We start from the raw sequence: 22,234 nt of genomic DNA on the forward strand, positions 1-22,234 counted from the left end.
TTTCCTATTTTCCGATTGACACTGTCCAGAGGAAAATCAACACCCCCACTATATATTTTGTACATCTAAGAGATCTGGGTCCAAAGCCCAGCTCAACTGCTGGCTTGCTCTGTTACTATAGAAAAGTCACTTAATCTCTCTGAGCTTCAAGGGCTTGTTGCACAGTTTGACAATGATAATAATGATAATGCATGAAAGTGCCCACCTCAATGACGTAATTCAAAAGAAGTGCCCAATAAATGTTTATTTCTTCCAGTGAGCAATCTTGAGTCTATAAAGTGGTCACCAGGAGAAAGGTAAGAGACCAAACTAGGCTAAAGGATGAGAGCAGAACCAGCAGGGCGACCTTGGTGCCTAATAATGGCACCAGTAGTAGAGTATAAGTGGTGACACACGTTTATTGAAAATCCACTATTTTTTGCATACTTTGTTTCCTTTACTTCTTGACAACTCACGAATGATGAAATGGAGTCTCCGAGATGCCTAGTGATTTCTCTAAGGTCACATCAGGCAGGGATTCTAAGGTGTGTGTGTCTCTAAGTCTCCCAGATCTGCTTAAAATGACCGGTGACTACTGCTCTGGGCTTTGCTGAACCCTACTGAAGCCTGAGGCAAATAGAAAGATCAGCGGTGCCAACCCCGTCTGGACTTGAAATTTTGACTTTTTGTTATCATGATTTTTTTTTGTATTCATTTTGATTTTTAAACATATCATATTCCCTCCCATTGATCCTGATTCCTGAGTGTTTGGGCACCCCCCCCCCCCCCGTGGTGAGAGCCTCCTGGCCTCTCCCCTGTCGCCCCCTACCACTGCTGTTCAACATTTCTGGGTGGTCTGGCCTAGGTATTATGACCCTCAAAGACACAATGACGTGCAAGTCAGAGGTCACTGTTCATGAAAGGAACTAAGAAGCCCCTCTGTCAATATTGAAAGAGGTCAGCCCAGGAGGGACCAGGCCCTGTGAACTCCACCAGGAAGGAAGGTTCATTTTCCTCTGCAATCAGGCAAGTGCAGGTGGTGACCTGGTGACAGCTGAATCTTGCCTGCCTATTACCCTATTACCATCGAGTGCCCCAGTCCCCAAGCTACTCACATTCACCATCAGAAAAAAAAAAACAATGAGATGAAGAGACTGAGAGCCTCTATACTATTGATGCAAGTACATGTTGGTAGCTTCTTCTGTGAGCCATTTGGCAATTTTATTAAATCTGAAAGTATGGGTACCCTTTGACCCAGATGGTCCCCTTGCAGGTATCCGTTCTGGAGAAAGAGGCATTTTGAGCATGTTCATTGCAGCTTCAAAACAATTTCTGTGTCTATGTTACCGCCATGCTATGGCGTATATGGAACAGTCAAAAGGCATAGAGTTGACTGAACATGTGTTTAAAAATACCAAAAGACAGAAATGAAAAAAAACAAAGTCGGAAAAAAAAACAACAAGGAAGAACAATACCTGTTGTATGGCTCATTTATGCCTCAAGAGAAATGTCTATCAAGTCCCAAAGCAGAACTGCACGCCTTCATGTGTATGTAAATGCACAGAACAGCCCTGAGGATGGACCAGTGTGGTTACTGTGGGTGAGGAAAGCACACTCCATGGGAAGGGATTTTCCTTCGACTCTAACTTGATTAAAACACACAATCATAAATATACTCATTCATGTAGAAAAGAAGATGATATTCATATATTGGATATTTCTTTTTCTTTCTTGTTTTTGCTGCTGGTGATTGAACCCAGGGGTGTTTAACCACTGAGCAACATCCCCAGACTGTTTTTTAAATTTTTTATTTTGAGGTAGGGTGTCACTCAGTTGTTTAGGGTCTCGCTAAGTTGTTGAGGCTGCCATCCTCCTGCCTTAGCCTCCTGAGCTGCTGGGAATGCAGCCCTGTGCCACCATGCCCACTTAGATTTGTTCTTAAAGGAAAAATAATTTGATAGGAATAATGTTAAATAAGTAATTTTAAAGGGAGAAAACAATTTATTTTCTTGATAGACCTATCTGGATATCTGGAGCACATGGGATGGACAGGCACACTCCTTCTATTGTACAAAAAGTCAGACAGTCTGTCCTACCTGAAGACTCCAAGGGATGCCATCTGTGCTCTTTTGCTGTCCCTGGGAGAGTACATCTGTTCTTCAGGAGGAAGAGGATTGGTTTCTTCTGAGATTTGACTGCAAACGACTCTACTGAGCCACCTCCACGCCTGTCACTAACTCTACACAGGCTGGTGCCACTCCAGAGCTCCTGATCTCTCCACTATATCATGTTGTCATCCGCATCCATCATTACCACCCGCTCTATGATGGTTTCAGAATTTTAGACAAGAATGCTCACATAGGATCAGCCCAATCATGGCAGCAAATCAAACCCCCAAACTCAGAGGCTTAAGCCTTCTTACTTTTGTTTCTCCCTCACCACGCAACATCCTGATGGGAGTCTAATGAATCTTTAGAGCACCCCTCTTCCAGATGGTGACCCAGGATCCTGGTTGTTCCTAACCTGAAGCTACACCATGCCATCTTATAAATTCTGTGATCCTTGTGGCCTGGAAAGAGAAATCTGGAGGACCACATAGGGGCTGATGTCACCAGGTTTGGAATGGCACATGCCACTTCTTCTCATTTCCGACTGGCCAGAACTAGTCACATGGCTCCAATCTAGCTGCAAGGGATTCTGCAAAAGGTGGGAAAGCTCATGGCTATTTATTGAGAATTTAATGTCTCAGTTACAATGGGAGAAAATCACAAGTATGAATTAGACACTTGAGTAAATGCTCTCTCTGCCAAAGCAGCCAACGTTGGAGGCTGTTTGGTGGCTCCTGGGCTCCTTGACAGCAGGGACTCCTGTGAACGATGCCCTGCATCAGTCCTATTGGCTAGAAATATGGTGCACCTTGGCAGAGAATCTTTGTGTTAGACAAAGTGACATTGTACCTTTACCCGAAACCTCTTGGCAATTTCTTTTTGGAATTTTTCTTCTCAGCCAATTTACAGCTGCACAACAGATCAGTTGCATTATTGTTGTTGTTATTCTTTCCTTTTTGGATCTCCTATACCTACAAGTTAGAGCTTTGAAAAGACTTAGAAGTGAGAAAAATTGGCAATGTTGGTCAAGTTGAAGTGAGAAACCTTTCAAGTAGACAATAAGAAGAAAGAATTGGGCCTCTCTACAGATACAGCAGAAGTTAAAAAGATGATCAGAAACTCTCCTCTCACTTTATCACAATACATTTCTTTGAAATCTTTAACCCTAGGAGCCGTTACCCAATTCTCTACCTGAACTGTGGCTATTTCTTTTAAAAAACCTGTTATGTTATTAAAATAAGATCCCATGCATTTCAGAGGGATATATTACAGAACCTGAACGTATGGAGAAGAATCTGAAGAAACAGAAAGACCTGATAATTTAGTGTGTCATTGGAAGATGGCCCCCGGAGGATCCAAGTTTGAAAGATGACCCACCTCTTGCAAGTATAAGGCCTCATAGGTCTGTTTAGAAAATTATATGTCCTGAATAATCTCCAACTTAAACAACCTTGGGTTTAACCTCCTGACTCCCTGCCCCAATAACATGGATTTTCAGAAGCTGGAAAGAGTTGAGGGTCATAACCTCCAAGAAGAGATGATTCTAACAGAAATAATTTAGAAGAACCACCATCCCAAAGGTGGGGAGCCTTGCAGTGCAATCTGAGTCTTGATGAATGTATGTGCCATTTTCCTGGAGACAGACCACCAGCTCCTCCTGCCTTCCCTTGCAATTTAATAGAGACGACAACTCTCTAGTTTCATGCCTCTACCTGATTAGGTGTTCCTAAAACTCCCCTCTGATGATGACACTCTTAGAGAGAGAGAGAGAGAAAAAAAAAAAGACTTGGCTTTCAAAGCCTGCTAGGGTGGCCCCAACCCTACCTGGCCAGTGTTTCCCTCTGCTTCCTGACACACACACACACCCTCTTCTCCAGGCACGTCCGTCTCCTTCACATCTCATAAACATGCCGTCCTTGTCTTGTTGACTCTGGGCATTTGTTCACGTTAGTCTGCAAGGCTGGAATGCAGTCTCAGGACTACATCATAGGGATTCTTGACTGTGCAATGAATGGGCTCCAGGCTGGTTGTCTGAATTGCGTGTGCTTGTGTGTAAAGCAAATCCCACTTCCACAATGCTGGGCGCTTAGCTTCACCAGTTTGTCTTCATTTGTGATTCATCTTTGATTGGCTGTGAGCCCAATCCTCAGTTTTATATTTTTCTGCCTCTTAGTCACTGCCAATCTATAAACCAACACTTAAATCCTTCAAGGAAGTTCCTTGAATAAAAGCATCATCTTTAATAGAAAGTGAAGAAGTCACCTTTACATTAATTTTTTTGTTGTTGTTGTTAAAGCTTGGATTATTGCCAACTGAGTTTTCTTAAAATGGGGTCTATTGTATGTATCAGATGACCTCTGTTCAATTTAGGATTCCAAGGTGGTATATATACCAAAACCATCTTTAAGGTTTTATATCACCACATCCTCAGAGATAATATTTCTCTTTTTGCTTCTGTTCTGTACACCTGAGCTTCAATCAACCCATACATATCTGGTATACAACAGGGGGCTGCTCAGGGCTTTTTTTGGCTTTGTTTTCTTGTGGTGAAAAAGGCTTATGCGACTCAACATTTGGGGGCTGATAATTAGCCCTTGGACTAAGACCTCTTCACTATTTATAAAATAGGTCACGTTTTCCTCCTAAGACTTCATTCTCAATGAGGAGAGGGTGAGCGTCTGGTGGGAAAGGATGTTCTGGATAAAGACAGATGGATGATTCTTGGGACTAGTTCAGGAGTGATAGTGATACCCAGGCTTGTGGCTTTGTTCCCTTGGAATAAGTTCCAGAATCTTCTGGGGATGAGAACTGAATAATAGAGAAGGAAGAAAATCAGAGTGGTTCACTCTTTGCTGCCCCAGTGGCCTGGAGACAGCTGTGTCTCGTGACTCTGCGGGTTGTGACTCTAGCAGAAGGGATGGCCTGTGGCTTCCAAGGCTTCTTGGTTCTTTTGGAAGGCTCTGCTCTTGAGACTCAACCACCACGATGGGAAGACGCCCAAGCACTATGGGAATTGGCCACCCATAGGTGTTCCTACTGACATCCATTGCAGAGGGCTCCACCTACAGCCAGCGTCACTTGCTACAAATGTCTCCAGAGGATTCCAGCACAGATCTTCCTAGCTAAAGCCTTGGGCATGTAGAGCAGAGCCATCTACTCCACGTGCCCTTAGAAAATTTCTGACTCAGCTCATGGACACACTAACACTTTATATGTATGTAAATAAATACAATATACAATATATATATATATATATATATATACACATGTATATATTTTAATAACCTTCATTTTTGTATTGCTAAGCCTGGGGAGGTTTGTTACATAGCCATGGTAACTGCAACAGAGAGGTACTTCTCTGAGATGGACAGAAAGGATTTGGGTTTAATGAATGAATTCTCTGGAGAATGAGATAGGCAGTTACAGTAATATCTGGATTCTCTGAGCACCCCCAAATTGTCCAGATCTTACTCTTATGATCTAGAAACCAAGAGGTCAAATGAGAAGAAAACAAGGACAATTTGTGATCCCCACCATGGCCCTCACCTCCTGGCCTAGAGCGAGATGTGGATTAGGGTGGCACTTTTTTGCGGGAGGTGGATTGAACCAGGGGTGCTTAACCACTGAGTGACTCCCCAGCCCCTTTACTATTATTATTTTTTTTATCAGAAACAGGGTCTCTCTAAGTTGCTGAGGTCCTCGCTAACATGCTGAAGCTGGCTTTGAATTTGTGATCCTCCTGCCTCAGCTTCCCAAGCTGCTGGGATTACAGGTGTGGGCCACTGTGCCCGGTTGGGACTGCACTTTCAGTGTGATTTCCTGCATCAGGCAGAGCCGGGAGGACCTGATTGCCTCTGCCTTCACAGCCCAAGTGTGTTCCAGGCTGGAGACCTTAGAAACACTAATTGCATCCATCATGTTTAGGGTTGAGCCAAAGAGGCTTGCAGGGCTCATTCTTCATTGCTGGACAGCCAGGGGAGTGAAACCTTGCTAAATAATGTAAAACTTTGTTTGGCACTTAATTTTCTATCTGGAAAATTCTAAGTAGTTACAACTGTGAGAGAAAAGAAATGTCCTCCGCACATTCCTGTGGTGCTGATTTGCATGTCACTATTTGTACCTCCCTAACCAGGAAGGACTGTGGGGGGATGCAGATTGTGTTGGGTGTGGATGCAATGAAAGCCAACGTCCTTTGTCTCCATTAAAGTCTTCTCCTTGAAAATATTTGCCACCTGCACCTCAGAGCATTAATCTCCAGGATAGATAAAGAACTCAATTAACACCAAACCTCCCCACATAACCCAATTAATAAATGGGCAAAAGAAACTGAACAGGCACTTCACAGAAGAAGAAATACGAATAGCCAAAAAATATATGAAAAAAGGTTCAACATCACTAACAATTAGAGAAGATCAAATTAAAACACTGAGATTTCATCTCACTCTAGTCAGAATGGCAATGATCAAGAATACAAGTAGCAATAAATGTTGGTGAGGATGTGGAGAAAAAGGCTCACTCATATATTGCTGGTGGGACTGCAAATTGGTGCAACCACTCTGGAAAACAGTATGGAGATTCCTCAGAAAACTTGGAATGGAACCACATTTGACCTAGTTATCCCACTCCTAGGTTTATACCCAAAGGACTTAAAATCAGCATACCACAGTGACATAGCCACATCAGTGTTTATATCTGCTCAATTCACAATAGCTAAGCTATAGAATCAACTTAGATGCCCTTCAACAGATGAATGGATAAAGAAAATGTGGTATATATATACATCCATTGGAATACTACTCAATCATAAAGAAGAATAGAATTATGGCAAATAAATGGATGGAACTGGAGACTATCATGCTAATTGAAATAAGTGAATTCTCCCAAACCAAAGGCTGAATGTTCTCTCTGATTATTATGTATTATTATGTATTATACTAATACATAATAAGGGGAGACAGTAGGGAAGAATAGAAGTACTTTGGATTAGACAAAGAGGAAAGGGAGAGGGATGGGGATAGGAAAGACAGAAGAACAAATTGCACATTATTTTCCTATCTGTATATATGACTATATGACCAATGTAACTCCACATTTTGTACAACCAGAAGAATGGAAAGTACTCTATGTGTGTATGTATAATACATCAAAGTATATTCTATTGTAATTATAACCAATAAGAACAAAATTTAAAAAGAGAATAAATAAATATTTGTTGAAGAAAAAAAAGAGTCTTCTCCTTAACCACTCCCCAGTGAGTTATTTAGTGTGATGTTGGGTTAGCATCATGAAATTAAACTCACCCCAAATAAGATGGCACCCCTCTTGGAGGGCTGGGAAAAGGATGTCAATCTTCAGGAGTTAGCTTAGGTGATACTTCTTCCACGTAATGGGAGTCTCCCTCCGTCCCCTGGGCCTCTTGTTTGTGCTTCCTGATGGACCATGAGCTCCTCCAGGTGCTTTCTTAAATCTTTGTAGCTTTAGTACACACTCTGTTCTGCACACATCCCACTCAAGAGTTGTTTGCTGGGAAAAAAAAAAAAGAAAATGGATTTTAGCATTTGATGTATGTTTTCCAAAAGTTTCTTCCTTGCAGATCCTTTATTTTTTGCATGATTGCACTCTTAGTCAACATACAATGTTGGGTCCTGCTTTGGCTTTTTTCTTAATCTTTTTTTTAAATATATTTTTATTGGTGTATTATAATTGTACATAATGATTGTATTCATTGTTACATAGTCATATATACACACAATGTAACAATATACTTTGGCCAGTATCATCCCCAATATTTCTCCTTTCCCTCCCTTCTTCACTACCCTGACTGCCCCGTCCCTTTGTGCTACTCTACTGATGTCCCTTTGATTTTCATGAGATGCCCCCACATTTCTTTTTCCTTTTACTCTGTACCTTCCACATACAAAAGAAAACTTAGAATCCTTGACTTTTTGAGTTTGGCTTCTTTTGCTTAACACAATTTTCTCAAGTTCCATTCATTTTATTGTAAATGGCGTGATTTCATTCTTGTTTATGACTGAATAAAAACTCTGTGTGTGTGTGTGTGTGTGTGTGTGTATTACATTTTCTTTATCCCTTCATCCATTGATGGACACCTAGGCTGGTTCCATACTTCGGCTATTGTGAATGATGCTGCTGTAAACATGGGCACACGTGTATCGCTACAGTGTGGTGACTTTAATCCTTCAGGATACATACCAAGGAGTGATATGGCTACATAATATGGTGGTTCCATTTCTAGTCTCTTGAGGAAACTCCATACTGATTTCCATGGTGGTTGTACTAATTTTCAATCCCACCAAGAGTGTCAAAGTGCTCCTTCTCCTTCACAACCTCTCCGGCATTTATTATTGTTGGTATTCTTGATGATGGCCAGTCTCATTGGTGTGAGATGATATCTCAGTGTAGTTTTGATTTTCATTTCATTAATTGCTGAAGTTGTTGAACATTTTTTTCCCATGTATTTGTTGTCCATTTGTAGTTCCTCTTTTGAGAAGTGTCTGTTTAGTTCATTTGCCCATTTAAAAAATTGGGTTATTTTATTGATGTTAAATTTTTTGAGTGCTTTATATATTCTGGATATAAATTCTCTGCCAGAAGAGGAGCCAGCAAATATTTTCTTTCATTCTAGAAGTTCTCTCTGCATGTTCTTCATTATTTCCATTGCTGTCCAGAAGGTTTTTCATTGGATACTATCCCATTGATTAACTCTTGGCATTATTTTCTGAGCCTTAGAGGTCCTATTGAGAAAGTCGCTATCTGTGCCTAAAATCTGAGGTGTTGACCCTACATTTCCTCCACCCCCCAAGGTGTGCTTGCTTTTGCTCACTGTGGTTTTGGATGCATTTTTCCTGGGGGGATACCATTCCAAACCTAGGTAACAACAGCAACAACAACGCCTTTCATGACTTAGCTGCTACACATGACACAGCTTCTTAACTAATCTTTCCAATTTGAAAAGTGGGTGTTATGGCCTCCATTTTTCAGATGGGGAAACTGAGGCTTCAGCAGCCTGTCAACAACAACCCACGGGTGGAGACTGGGTTAGTCCCTCTGATTTCCACATCCACAGTCTTGCTCATCCGTGGGCTCCTTGTCGTCATTTTAAGTGACGTCACAGCCCTCCTTTCTGTGGATGTGCCATAAGGTGCTTAACCATTCCCTTATTTTTGGTGACCCTGGGGTATTTACCAATTTTTGATACTGTAAACAATGAGGCAACGAACATCATTGTGCTGATCGACTTTCCCCCTATTTTTGGATTATCACCTTGGAATGGAGTCCCAGCAGTGGAATTACTGGGTTAAAGGGTAGGGCTGTGTTTATGGCTTTTCATACTCATTGCCAAATTGCTTTCCCAGAGGACTGTGTTGAGTGCAGCAGTCTCACTTTATAGGCCCAGGGGAGTCGACTCACTCCTCCAGCATGTCAGGTGGCCCTCTAGCCACTAGAGGGTGTGAAAGGACACCACTCGAGCAGAGAGCCTGGCCCCCACTAGGAAATCCCCAAATTTGCTGGAGGAGCCTTTGGCATCGCCTAGGAGGGAGAGGAGGATGCTTAATTAATTAGAAGCACAATGCAGAATGGATTGACTCTCTTGGATTTCCGATGGAGGCAGGATGGTGACTGGCGGAGAGAGCACTAATGGAGGCCTCAGGCCCAGGTTGAGGTCGACCTTGCTGCCTCCTGCTTTGTAACTGGGGTGACTGGACTCTCTGCCCTGGGTGCTTCTATCTGAGGATTTCGAGCTTCAAATCTCAACACCAGTTAGACGGGCAGCCACAGAGCTGCTCCAGTGTAGAGCATGTGTCTTGCCTGTTTGTCGTCTCCAGTGGCATTTAGAAAGAGCACAGAAAATGACGGCAAAGAGATAAAACGAAATCAGAAATCCAGAGTGGACGTGGGGAGGTGGGGGCCCAGAGCATGTCACAGGTTCCCAGACCCCATGGATGGTTTGCTAAAGGAGGCATGTTGGCTGTTTAACTCCAAGACTTTCAAGGTGGACAGATACTCAAGAGATCAGCTTGTCCACGTTCCCAGGAAAAAAACAGAGGCCCTGACAGTTATAATGATGGCAAGACCACCACTTCCAATTTTTTTTTTTTTAACCAACATTTGTTGAGTACCTATAATGCACTGGTCTCTGTGTTAGGCACCAGGTAAAGATGATTGGGCCAAGCCCCTTTGTGCTGGGAGATGAGCCACACAACGAATTGTGTGCACAGTGAGGAGAGCAATCAAATTGGGAAAGCTGGACTTGTCTCAGACGTTCCTGGAGAAGCATTTCTTAAAATATATTCCCTGGAGTATTATTTCAACTGGAGGTTTAACAGACGTTCAACATCTCTTGGTATGCTGTTGCTAGGTTAATGCTAAGTAACAAACTAGCCCCAAATTCAGTCACTAAAAATCACATTATTATTTTCTTAATATGCTCACAGGACTGTGGAGTTGCCTAGGGGCCTCTCTCCTGCTGGGATCAGCAGGCTCCCTGCGCCTGGTCTTCTCACAGGGATGGAAGAGCAAGAGGAGAAGCTCATCTACATAAACCTTAGAAGATGGCTCCCCACATATTTGTGATTTTTTGACTTTGCAATGTTGTGAAAGCACTATGTGTTCAGTAGAAACAATACTTAAAACTTTGGAATTTTGTTGTACTGGACTGTTGATATGTGTGGCCCAGAACAGGTAGCTACACAATCACAATGGTTAAAAAAAAAGAAAAAAAAAAGAAAAAAAAATATTCTACAATGTACTGTGTTATTAGTGTTTTAAAATATAGGTTCAATAGGTTATGCAAGATATTTAATGATTTATTATAAATCAGGTTTTGTGTTAGAGGGCTTTGTTCGATGCATGTGTTCTGAGCATGTTTGAGGTAGGTGAGGCCAGGCTAGGATGCTCAGTAGGTTAGGTGTATTCAGCACATTTTTGGCTTAGAATATTTTCAGCTTATAAAGGGGCGACTTGGATGTCACCCCATTGTAAGTTGAGAAGCATTTGCATTTTAAGTCTTTCCTTATATCATCATGTCTGCTACCATCCCATGGGCCAGACCAAGTCATATGGATGCACCCAATGCTCAAAGGAAATACACTTTCTACTGGAGGACCTGCAAAGTCCCAGCCAGGAGTATAGGGAAGGGTAGAGAACTGGGAGCAAGAATGCCATCTGCCGCAGTGGTCATATTAGTATAGAGGCCTTTATTGCAGGACTTTTCAGAGCCTTTATAGATAATTCAATCAAAGTCCTCACTTCAGTAGCAGTCCAGCAGTGAGCCCCCAGGCCCTGGGACAGCCAGGCTAGGACTCTTCCCCTCACCCCACACTGCAAATGTGCCTTGGCCACCCAGAGCTGGGCAGACCCAGGCAGCACATGCTTACAGGAGAACTCTGTGGCTGCACAGAGAGAAGGGCTGATCAGTGCTCCAAGGACCTGCAGAAATGTGACTGTCAGTGGGGCAGGGAAACCAGTCAGACCCAGTCTTGTGGAGAACTGTCAAGTGGGTGATATTAAGATCTCACACGGTGGTGTCAGGCTATCTGTCTCGGTGACTTTAGGCAAGTTATTTCACCTTGCTAAGCCTCAGTTTCCTCGTTTGTAAAAAAAAAAAGGAGGTAGATATACCTATGGCATAAGGTAGAAGAGGTAATACTGGTAAAGTACTTAAAAAAGGAACAGGAATATAATAAGCTTTTAATATAGGTTAGCCATTATTATTATTATTATTGCATTATTATATCTGTTTCTTCTACCATCACTTTCTCTGTTTCTGGAATTTTCCACCCAACCTATTTCCTTTTCAATGCCCCACTCATGTTATTAGTTGGTTGGCAGGTCATACCCACCAATAGGCATCAGAATAATAAGTATTGCTTAATATTATAAAGGGAGACACTGGAAAAATTCAAGGTGCAAAGTTCTTTTTTGTAAATGGGAATCTTGCCTGATACCATATCAAATCTCTCTCTCTGGTTGACCATCTGTCTCTTCAGATGCTTGGGTGGAAATGGGTTGGGTTTTACTAGGTTGAGTAATTCCCATAAGTCCGTGGTTCTTAACCCTGGCTGCATACTAGGATGGCCATGCAAGATTTAAAACAGCCACAGTACCAGCCCTGATTCCACCCAGAACAATGGATTCAGAATCTCTGGGTGAGAACTGAGCCTGGGGTTGTTTTAAAGACCCTGCAGGTGATTCCAACACTACCAGATTTGCCAACCACTGAGCTAACTATGGGCTGGGTGTGCAGGAGACCGTGGAGCCAGATGCAAGTGGGTTTGTAGTCCCAGCCCTGCCACTCATTATCCATATGACCTTGAGCAAGTGATTTCATCTTTCTGAGTCTGTTTTCTTTCCTACGAATTGGGAATAACAATTACCACTCTGCTGAGATTTTGTAAGAAGCAAATGAAAGCCAATAAAATATGATGCTTCGTGTGGCTGGCATGTGGAAAGGGCTTATTGAATATGTGTTAATTAAACGAAGATGATGGTCAGTTAACCCAGCAGTGGGGAACTGGGTCTATCAGGCCAGGAGCCCTTTGGCCTCCTCCCAGTTTGGGGTCCTTGGCCTCTAGGGTCATAGGACTAAATCATTTCCAAGAAGAGTGACTGAGGCTTGAGGGGGGCCTTGCTCCAAGACTGTTTGCTCTATTTACTGATCAAAAGCATCAGTCTGGGCAAAGGCTGAAATCCAGGCCTTCTTCTGATTGCCAATTCTTGTACTTGCAGGATTGAGCCAGCCTGGGTGTGTGCGGGGGGCACCTTTTCTAAACAGTGCCTTAATCTGCACAATAAAATCTATACAGGCTAGCTCCAGCCCTACCTGTTCCTTTTAGGCAGAGGATAAAGATGCCAGGAGGAGGTGGTGCTGCCTGTCTGCCTACTGGTCATTCTGCACCTTATCACATCAGCTGTCAGCCCAATGGGGAAGAAGCCTGAGATGCAGTAAGCAAGGAAGGGAGCAGAGACGTCAGGTAAGATTGACACATGGTCTTCTTGATTCCTCCAGGTGAAAGAGGCCTGGATTCTGGCCAGGTTCACACTTAGCATGTGACAGCATTCGTGCTTTTTGTTCTGAAAATTTATTAATAACTCAGGGTATTGGATGAAACATTTGCTCCTAATAGCTTCCTACTCCACGCAGCCGGCTGGGAAACAAACGTGAAGATCACCACTTTAAACCGCTGCCATCTCAGCGGTGAAGAAACTCTTTTTATAATCTCCCGCTCCCTGCAAATACTTTCTCCCTCCGTCTTCTGCTCGGCACCACCAGACTGGAAGATTTTTGTGGGCTTGACTCTTTGTAGTTTGTATTATGGGAACAATAGGTCTACTGAAATGTGTTCTGAGATGCTGATATGCACCCCCCACCCCCGCCACCCCACTCTGGGGCTTGCATGAGAATCCTGGTGTGACTCATGGAATCCTTTGGACCGTTCCTTTAGATGTCTAGACATGGCAGCATCCAGACTGCAGGCAGGCCCTTTGAACCCAGTCTGTAATCTGTCCACACTAATGGTAAAACAAACGAAGGAATTAATGTTAACAAATTAGTTTTGGAAACAACAAATAGAATCTGAATTTTCAAAGTGTACTTTCCCCATCAGGAGTGGGTGAAAATTAAAATTTGGAGACAGTAAGTCAAATATGTTTCTGGTAAGTCGGTCTGACATTACATCTTTTTTTTTTTTTGAGTGAGTATAATAAGCCACTTGACAATAATTTTTTTTTGGTACCCACCTTTTTAAGTTGTGAAAAGAAAAATTTGACTGAAGGGTTATGTAATTTTTAGTTGTTTGGATCAGGGATACTTAGGCTGGAGTTCAGAGATCCTTGGAGAACCCATGGGATGAGTAATTGACCATGTGAACCACCTATTTTTGCAAGAAAAATTTTGCATGCATGCACATATCTGATTTTCCTTAGGGAGACAGTATGGAACTTTCTCAACAGTGTGTGTGACTCAAAAATGATTTTAAACCACTACTGTAGCCTGACCCTTTATGCCATTTGCTACTGAGAAGAATAAAGTAATAATATGGGAGTCCAAGTGCCACCTAGACTCTACAGCTCTCTTTCCATGTCATGAGAACCCAGAGAAGACGTAAAGGAAAGTTTTTCAGTGGAGGGAAGATTAAGATTTTCCCAGTGAAGGGCCTTGGATTTCACCTTGGGGTTTATATCTTCAACTGAAAAGAGAGAGAGAGACGGAGAGAGAGAGGAATTTTTTCCTTCTCATGGAGGCACTGCTGCTTAAACAGAGGGTGGAAACTCCATCCCTTTCAAAGTGATGAAGTGAGATTGCTCAGACAAATGCTTTCAAAGTCTTGAACCTGTGAGGTTTTGCTCCGAGTTCAGGAAATAACAGGATATAAATCTGCCTGAATCATCTCAGCTCACGCAAATTCAATGCTGGGCCATAGTGGCTCTGGCAACATCTTGTTCTTTTTGTGTAATGACTTTTGATGCTGTGGATTTAGATGGATTAGGCCATTTAGGGGAAAGAGGGGAATATTAATATACAAAATTGTTAAATGTCAAATGAAATCCCTTAATAATGTGTGTATTTAAGACGAGTATGCAGGCACTTTGAAAACACTTCTAGCACTAGCTCAAACATTTAAGAAATCCATTTTGCAAGTTCAAACAAATAATCCTCCACCAATTATGCTGTACCTATGTGAGTCTGATGGGTAATTCTGCAGTCTGCGGAGAGTGGAGGGCCCGTTCTCTTATTGTTGTTGGTGACATGGGCACACCTAATTCTTCATGCAACTGGCTGAATGCTTAAATCCCACAGATAAGAAAGGGGACAGCTTGCAGCCAAGCCCTGGTTTTCATATTTCCCACAAATTAATTACCTAAGTGATTGATTTTACTTGTTTTATAGGCCACTGTGTGTTAGAAGATCTAGTCAGTCCCCACCCTGAAGGTCCCTACATTTTGGTCTTTTAAGTGCTTGCCAAATAATTGCCTGGGACTTGGAATGTTTCGGGGTTGAGCACAATTGACAGGATTCAAACCATAGTCATGAGAATATATTAACTCATTTCTTATTATATTTTACAATTCCAGCTGCTGGCTGAAAGCATGACCACTGTGGTACTCCTCTACAGACATTCATAAGGACGATGGGACACACAAGGGAAGAGCCTGGGCCTCATGGAGATGGAGTGGCACGGTATGATGAGGGCAGGCACCAGGCAGCTGATAGCATGTGGATTGGGCTGTGATTGACATGTAAGTTTTAAAAACTAGCTTCATTCCCATTGTAGATAATGGCTGAATCTAATGATCTCCTCCTAAAAGCAACAGAACAGAACTGCTTCAGAAACAATTGAGAAAACAGAAGCAAGAAAAACACCATTCACACTTCCATACCAGCCAGTCAAGTTTTGTTGGCATTTGGGGGCACTTGGGGGATTTTGCAGGATTGCTCGCCAGCTTCTCTTCTGAGTGTGGGTGGCTTGTCCATGGCTATTGTCACAATGTATGTTGTCATATTGAATATACACGATTGCATTTATTTTTAAAAGAAATTATTAATTGGAAGCTTGTTTCCATATTGTCTTAAGAATGAGTAGATTCAAACTAGGTGGAGATGGGGAATGAGGCTTCTGGGGAGGGAGAGTGAAGGTGAAGGCTTTTGTGGGCTGGCTCACGGGAGGGCGTCCACTGTGGCTGTGTCTTGGGTTTTCTGGATGGTCTGGAATGCCTGACTGAGGAGCTGGGGTTCTGTCCTGTAGGTGACGGAGAGCTATCGGAGGTTCTGGTCAGAGGGTAACATGATTAGCATTGGATTCTTTCTCTATGGCTGGCTTTGGAAATTCTGGGATTCCCTGGGGGCACTTGGGAATTTTGGTGTTTCTTGTAGAGATGAGTAAGCAATTCATTAGTCAATATACAGAAAGAATCATTAGCTAGTATCTGAATGAAAACATGCATATATTTTGTAAGTACTGCTTAGTATTAGTTAAACTTGGGAGACCTGTCTGCGATAAGACTATTTTAGGGGTGTCATGTCTGTCATTTGATCTCAGCAGTGTGTCGGAACTTTGTCTCTGCTTCTGCTGATCTTCCTGTTTGCAGATGGCAAATAGGCTTTGACATACCTAATGCCGCCAGTGGCCAACTGCAAATGTCCCAGGGACTGTGCTGAGAATGATTCTGCGGGTGTGTCTGGACTTAGCAGGAAAGAGGCCACGGAGATGGGAGCAAAGGCTCCAGCAATCCTGGAATCTATTTGACATCCTATTCTCCTCACATGTTCACTGTTGATGTCTTATATTCCATCTTAAAGTGGCCCAAACTGAGTGGAGCCAAACCAAATGGGTGCAAAGAAAGAAGCCGATGGAAGAAAATCCACACGGATCAATGTGTCTACCAAGTAAGGTACTTGATCCATCTATCTTCTTGTCTGTCCATCTGTCCCTCCATTCATCCATCTACCAGTTTGTATTCTGCATCTAGGGTGAGCCAGACAATGTACCAAGTCCTGGAGACAGAGAAATAATTCTTGTCTCCAGAACTCAGAATCCAGTAGGAGAGCTCCTGAGAGATGGAGAAGTAGAAAACTGTGTTCCGAGCTAGGTCAGGGGTCTGAACACAGAGGCAGAACGTACCGACCCAGATTATGGCAGAAATGGAGGTGGGGGCCAACAGGGGTCTGTGGTTTTACTCTGAGGGGCTGAAAGTTCCAAGCATCCCCAGCACCTAGCATAATGCCCAGCACATAGTAGGTGTATGGTATATATTTTTTTGTTGCATGAACAAGGAGTAGAAGAAATTTCTGGAGGTCATTTAGTCCATCCACCTGCCTCTGGGCTGAGCCACACCTAAATCATCCCAAGTGCTATTTTGGGTGCAGTTATTCTTAGCTGACTCTTCTGACAGCTGGAAAGAATCAGAGAGGCAACCTCTCTCTGGGGCTTTCGTGCAACAGGCCACATTCAGGAGGAGCTCTGTTTGGTGGAAACAAGAGCTGGGAAGACAGAGAGAGAGGCAAGTGGGTTCCAGGCCTGAAGGTTGGTTGGAGGTAACTGGGAGGAGGGCAGGAGGTGAAACTGACAAGTGCCTCTTTAGAAGAGGCTTGGGCACTTTGCAACTGAGACTCCCTAGGGACTAGGCCACTACTGGACTCCTAGCCTGGACCTGTCAAAGGGGAAGAGGAATTCTCAAGAGTCCCCCTTGATGAGCAGCCCGTATTAGGGCAGAGTCTCCTGAAGGTTGCAGAGGACCTAGGAAGGACATCTTCCACGTCCACTCAGTCCCTCTACTCCCTCCCCCATCCCTGTTAGTAACTTTGGTGAAATAGGAGTTTGCGGGCTGCAGCTCCCTAAGGAGATCTTTTCTCCCAGGGCCTGTTTTTTCCAGGGTATTTCGCAGTGGCTGGAGCGAGTCGGGGCCTAACACAGTCAGGCTGTACCAGGAGCCAGAGCCCAGAGTATTATAATCTCATGGGAAGATAGGAAGAAATGATTAGTGCGTGTTGAATGGCCCTGCTGTGAGCATTCTGAGCTGGACTGGTCCTGGGACAAAATCAAGGGCAAGTTCTAATCTCATTTTCAGGTAGGGGAAGGGTAGAGAAGGCACTTTCTGGGGCAGCCTCTTGAAAAGCAGGCATAAACAGGGAACAATGGTACCATTCCTTTCTGACCTGCTCAACCTGGTGCTTGATACGAAAGGGGTGTGTGTGTTTGTGTCAGAGAGAGAGAAAGAGAGAGAGAGAGACTAAGTATAAACTTGTGAGCCCTCTTAGGAAGCTAATGCTTGCTCCCAAATCCCCCCCGTTGGGGATGGATTTGCCCCTTGTTTTCTTATAAAAACCTGTGTTTTCCAAATGCAATACAAACAGTGGATCAGTGGAGCCACCCCTGAGCCCCTCCACAGCCGCCCCATCCCTTACCCTTGCTCCTCTCTGCCCCACCCCCTGTCACTCAAAACTTCTTAACTAAAAATAAAAGTTATGGAACAAGATCAGGGAGACTTCTTCTGACCCAGGGAGGGTAGGGGACAAAGGGATAATGGTTGGCTGAAGCCCCACCGCCTGAGAGTGTAGAAAAGAAGAGACAGCTAGCAATGAATTTGGCAGACATGATTGAACTGTGCCCGTGTACCTAGAATAGGGGCATGACCTGTAGACGCCTCAGAGAAGAGATGCTGTCCCTGCCCACAAGGGACTTCCCAGCCCCCTGCTCACCGCCCTGCATCTCGATCTGCAGAAGGACTTGGAAGACAGCTGGATGCAGTTTCTTGAATGATGATGCTGGTGAATGTGAAGCACTCCAGGGTGAACTTTTCTGAAGCTCCCGGAGTCTCTGCACCGACCTGCTCTTCCCCAAACTCCCCACCGAGGAACTTGAGCTGGTTGCATTCATCCTCCTTTCTTTGCTTTTGAATGACACGGGACAGGGCCTGGTTGTACCCCTCACTTTTCCTGTGACTATGCGAAAATTGCTAAAAATTGCTCACCCTCTTTGGGTTCCGTTTCTTCTTTGGTATTAGGTTGAACCCTAGGAAGTGTCTCCTTTCCTAGGTCAAAGGTGACCTCATACCAGCAACTTCATCTGTTCAACTTAACAAAACCAAGGGGCCTATTTGCTTTCCAAAGGCCCTTCTGTCTCTGATATATTTAAAATCCTCCAATCATTTCCACTTCCTCCCACCTCTGCCCTCAGTAAGGTGAGTTCACCACTAGTAATGAGTCAGCTGTCAGCACACCTGACTAAGGGGCATGTGCTGTCATCACAGGCTTAACCTCTTCAGTCCTACGTTTCCAATTCTGTGAATAGAATGAACATTCAAACATTATTTCCAAGTTACCCTAAGTCATACGTAGGTTGCTCAGTTTAAGTTTTCATAGGTGTTCGGCACCTGGGACTAAATGAGTTAAGAGCAAGTCCCTTCCTGGATGAGCAGCTGCTTCTCTTTTCTTGATCCAAAATGGCCTTAGCACACTCCTGCCCTGATGAGAACATCTCATCCTTCACCGCCAGCGCCCTGTTTACCTGCCGCCAGTGCCTTCTCTGGCTCTCTCAGTCAGAAATAATTTCTCCTTCCTTCACAGTCCAAGAGTCCTTCTTGTATTTTTAGTAACATTTTTTTTCTTACTTTGAGTGTAAACATGCTCATTGTGGAATATTTGGAGATGGAAAAAAATACAAAGAAGAATACCTCATCATCCTGTGTCAATATTTGATATATTTCCTTCCAGTGTCTTCTTGATGCATACATTAAATGTACATTTTTTTTTTTTTGGTCTTCCTAAACTGCCAAAGCCCTTTGGAGTGATTGCATTTGGAGCCTGGATTTTTCGTTCCTTCCTGAAGCTACATGCTTTGGCGTGTGACCTTGTAGTTCCTCCATTAAAGGGGTGGGGTATATTCCCCCTCCCCTTAACTTTGGGTTTGTCCATGTTCCTTGCCTTGACCAATGGATTTTTATAGTTTGCTTACTCTGTCAATGTATAATAGTTTTACTGTAATGTTAATGTAGGTGAATTATAGTGATCGATTGGTTCTTCAAGCTGACTCATGAATTGGGAGCATCCAAGAGTATGGGATGGATCTGATTCATCTCTTTTCCTTAGAATCATTGGCAAAGAGCAGATGTTCACAGAATATCAGAGGATATTATTGGTTATCTCTGGCTTTCTATTAAATTACCCCTCAACTGGTGGTCACAGCATTAAATATTCATTTTAACAGTTTCTGTGGAGCAGGAATTCGGGCTAGCTTAGCAGAGTTCTCTGACTCAGGGTCTTTGATACTGGGACAAGAGCTGGGACCACTCTCATCTCAAGGCACCGGTGGAAAAATTTGCTTCCAATCCCACTCAGGAGGTTGTTGGTAGAACTGAACAACTTGCAGGCTGTTGGACTGACAGCTGATGGCTGGAGGTTGTCCTCTCCATGCAGTATGGCAACTGGCCTCCATAGGAGTCAGCAAGCAAGGTGGCAAAAGAAGGTGAACAAGGCAGGTGCTGGAATCATTTTGAAACCTAACCTTGGAAGGGGCCTCCATGTTCTATTCATTAGAAGTTACCAGGTCCAGTGCACCTCAAGGGGTGGGGATGAGGAAGAACATGAATTCGAGGAGGGAGGTCCATTGGGATCCACGTTAGAAGCTGCCTGTCATGCTCACAGAGCTTAAATAACTTTGTGGAGCTTAGCATACAATTTATTGTTTAATTATTTTTAAAAAATATGTATTATTTAGTCATAGGTGGACACAATGTCTTTATTTTACTTCATGTGGTGCTAAAGATCAAACCCTCACACATGCTAGGCGAGCGCTCTACCTCTGAGCCACAACTCCAGCCCTATTGTTTAATTATATGATAGTGATAAAGAGAAATAAATGGAAGCCATTTTGGATGATTCATCTACCTGGATACCTGGACTACGAAGAGTCGACACCCACAAAACAATGCATTAGATCAGTGGGAGGCTACATGTATATAACTCTGTGTCATTGTGCCTTTGAGGTATGGGGAGCTCTCACCAAATTCTCTTAGGGTTCCTTGACCTCTCCAAGGGCATTGCCCTCCAGTGTTGAAATAAAGGGTGGGATGGAGTAGGGTGGGGGGAAGCTGCGATTCTCAGGGCAAAGGCTGACATAGGACTCTGACCTAATTCAGTTTGGTTTTGTGTCAGGGGGACTTCCTGTCCTGCATGACGTCAGCCCAGGATCAGCGTCTCGAGGAAGCCATCTCCGAATGGGTGCTCCTGCCTGGACCAATCAAGTGCTCCCTGGCAGGTCTGTGGACTCCACCCCAGCTTGCTGCCTCTTGTATGTGGTGCTCTAGGAGGAACACCCAGGTGGTTTTTTGTGTGTGAACCCATTTCCCTGCCAGCACCTCTTGAGGGCCCCCCCCAGTCCCCCTGATGTCCTACTGTAGGGTGGGAAAAAATTGACTTTGGAATAACACGGTCCTGGGTTTGAGTTCTGACTTCACCTCTTGGGTGTTGTGTGATGAAGGGAAGACGGAAACCTCTTTAGACCTCAGGGTGCCTGCCTCCCACCTGTCTCCTTGGACAGCTGGAGGACAGAGTGAGACATAGACACGAGGAGGTACTCTGCACACAGTGGACACTAAATGAAGGGAAGTCTTCTTAACTCTGAAACCTCTTCTCCTCACCTCTAAAGTGGAGGGATCACTTCTACCTTTAGGGGAAAAAAAATTGAGATGCATGATCAAGCTTACCCAGACTAGGGCAACACCCCCCACCTCTGGCCAGCAGAGAGCCGTGCCCAGCGGGAGCCCTGCCGGCATCTCCGGGGTGATCATGCCTTGAGAGTTTCTAGCCGCTGTTGAGCCCTTTGAGGTTTGAGTTACATTTTCACTTGGCAGAGTTTAGTTGTCTGATTCAAAGAGAAAAGCTGTCAGAGAGAGAGGGATAGGAAGAAGAAAAGGGAGGGGTGTTAAAAAAAAAAAAAAGTCTCCTGCAGCTTCTCGGACTTGGAATGGCTCTGTGGAGACCGGGCGGGACGCACGCAAATCAGAAACACATGCACGAGGCTTCTCTCCTAGTACACGCGGGCTCTGGAATGAAGGCGCCAAGGCCCTTGACATGCCGTCTCAGGACTGGCCTGGCTTGATCTGGCAAGGAGGACATGAGTCCGAGCCTGCACCTGTGTCCTCTCGTCCTATCCTGGGTGAAAGGGGAGATGGGAGCAGTTGCTGGTTCTATGGCTCTACTTTTGGATTCTGGAAGGTCTTGAGACCTTGAGACTCCCCCCGTAGAACAGGAGCCAGGGGAAGCTTTATCGGGGGATTGTCTGTCAGCGCAGGACGGTGGAAAGAGCGTGGGCTTTGAAGTGAGAGGAACTTGGGTTAGCCTTCTGTTGAAGTCCCTTACTAGCTGCGTGACTTTGGAGAAGTGACTGGAGCTCCCTCTGGGCCTGTCTCTTCTCATCCAAAACAGGAGGACCATGATCGCTATGGCAACAGGATCTTGCGAGGATGAAACCAAATTTTTGCGCTTGGTTCTTTTATTAAATGATGGATTGATTTGATTCCCTTCCACTTTACTTTCTAGGAAGGAGACAAGACAGCCTTTCTAAAAGAGATGTAGCATATTAAAGAAATCATGACAAAAAGAAAATAAGCGTTGAACAGGAATAGGA

Source organism: Marmota monax, unplaced genomic scaffold (genome assembly GCF_021218885.2).
Source record: "Marmota monax isolate L192 unplaced genomic scaffold, Marmota_monax_Labrador192_F-V1.1 WCK01_AAM20220418_F8-fsc00064, whole genome shotgun sequence".
Lineage (NCBI taxonomy): Eukaryota > Metazoa > Chordata > Mammalia > Rodentia > Sciuridae > Marmota > Marmota monax.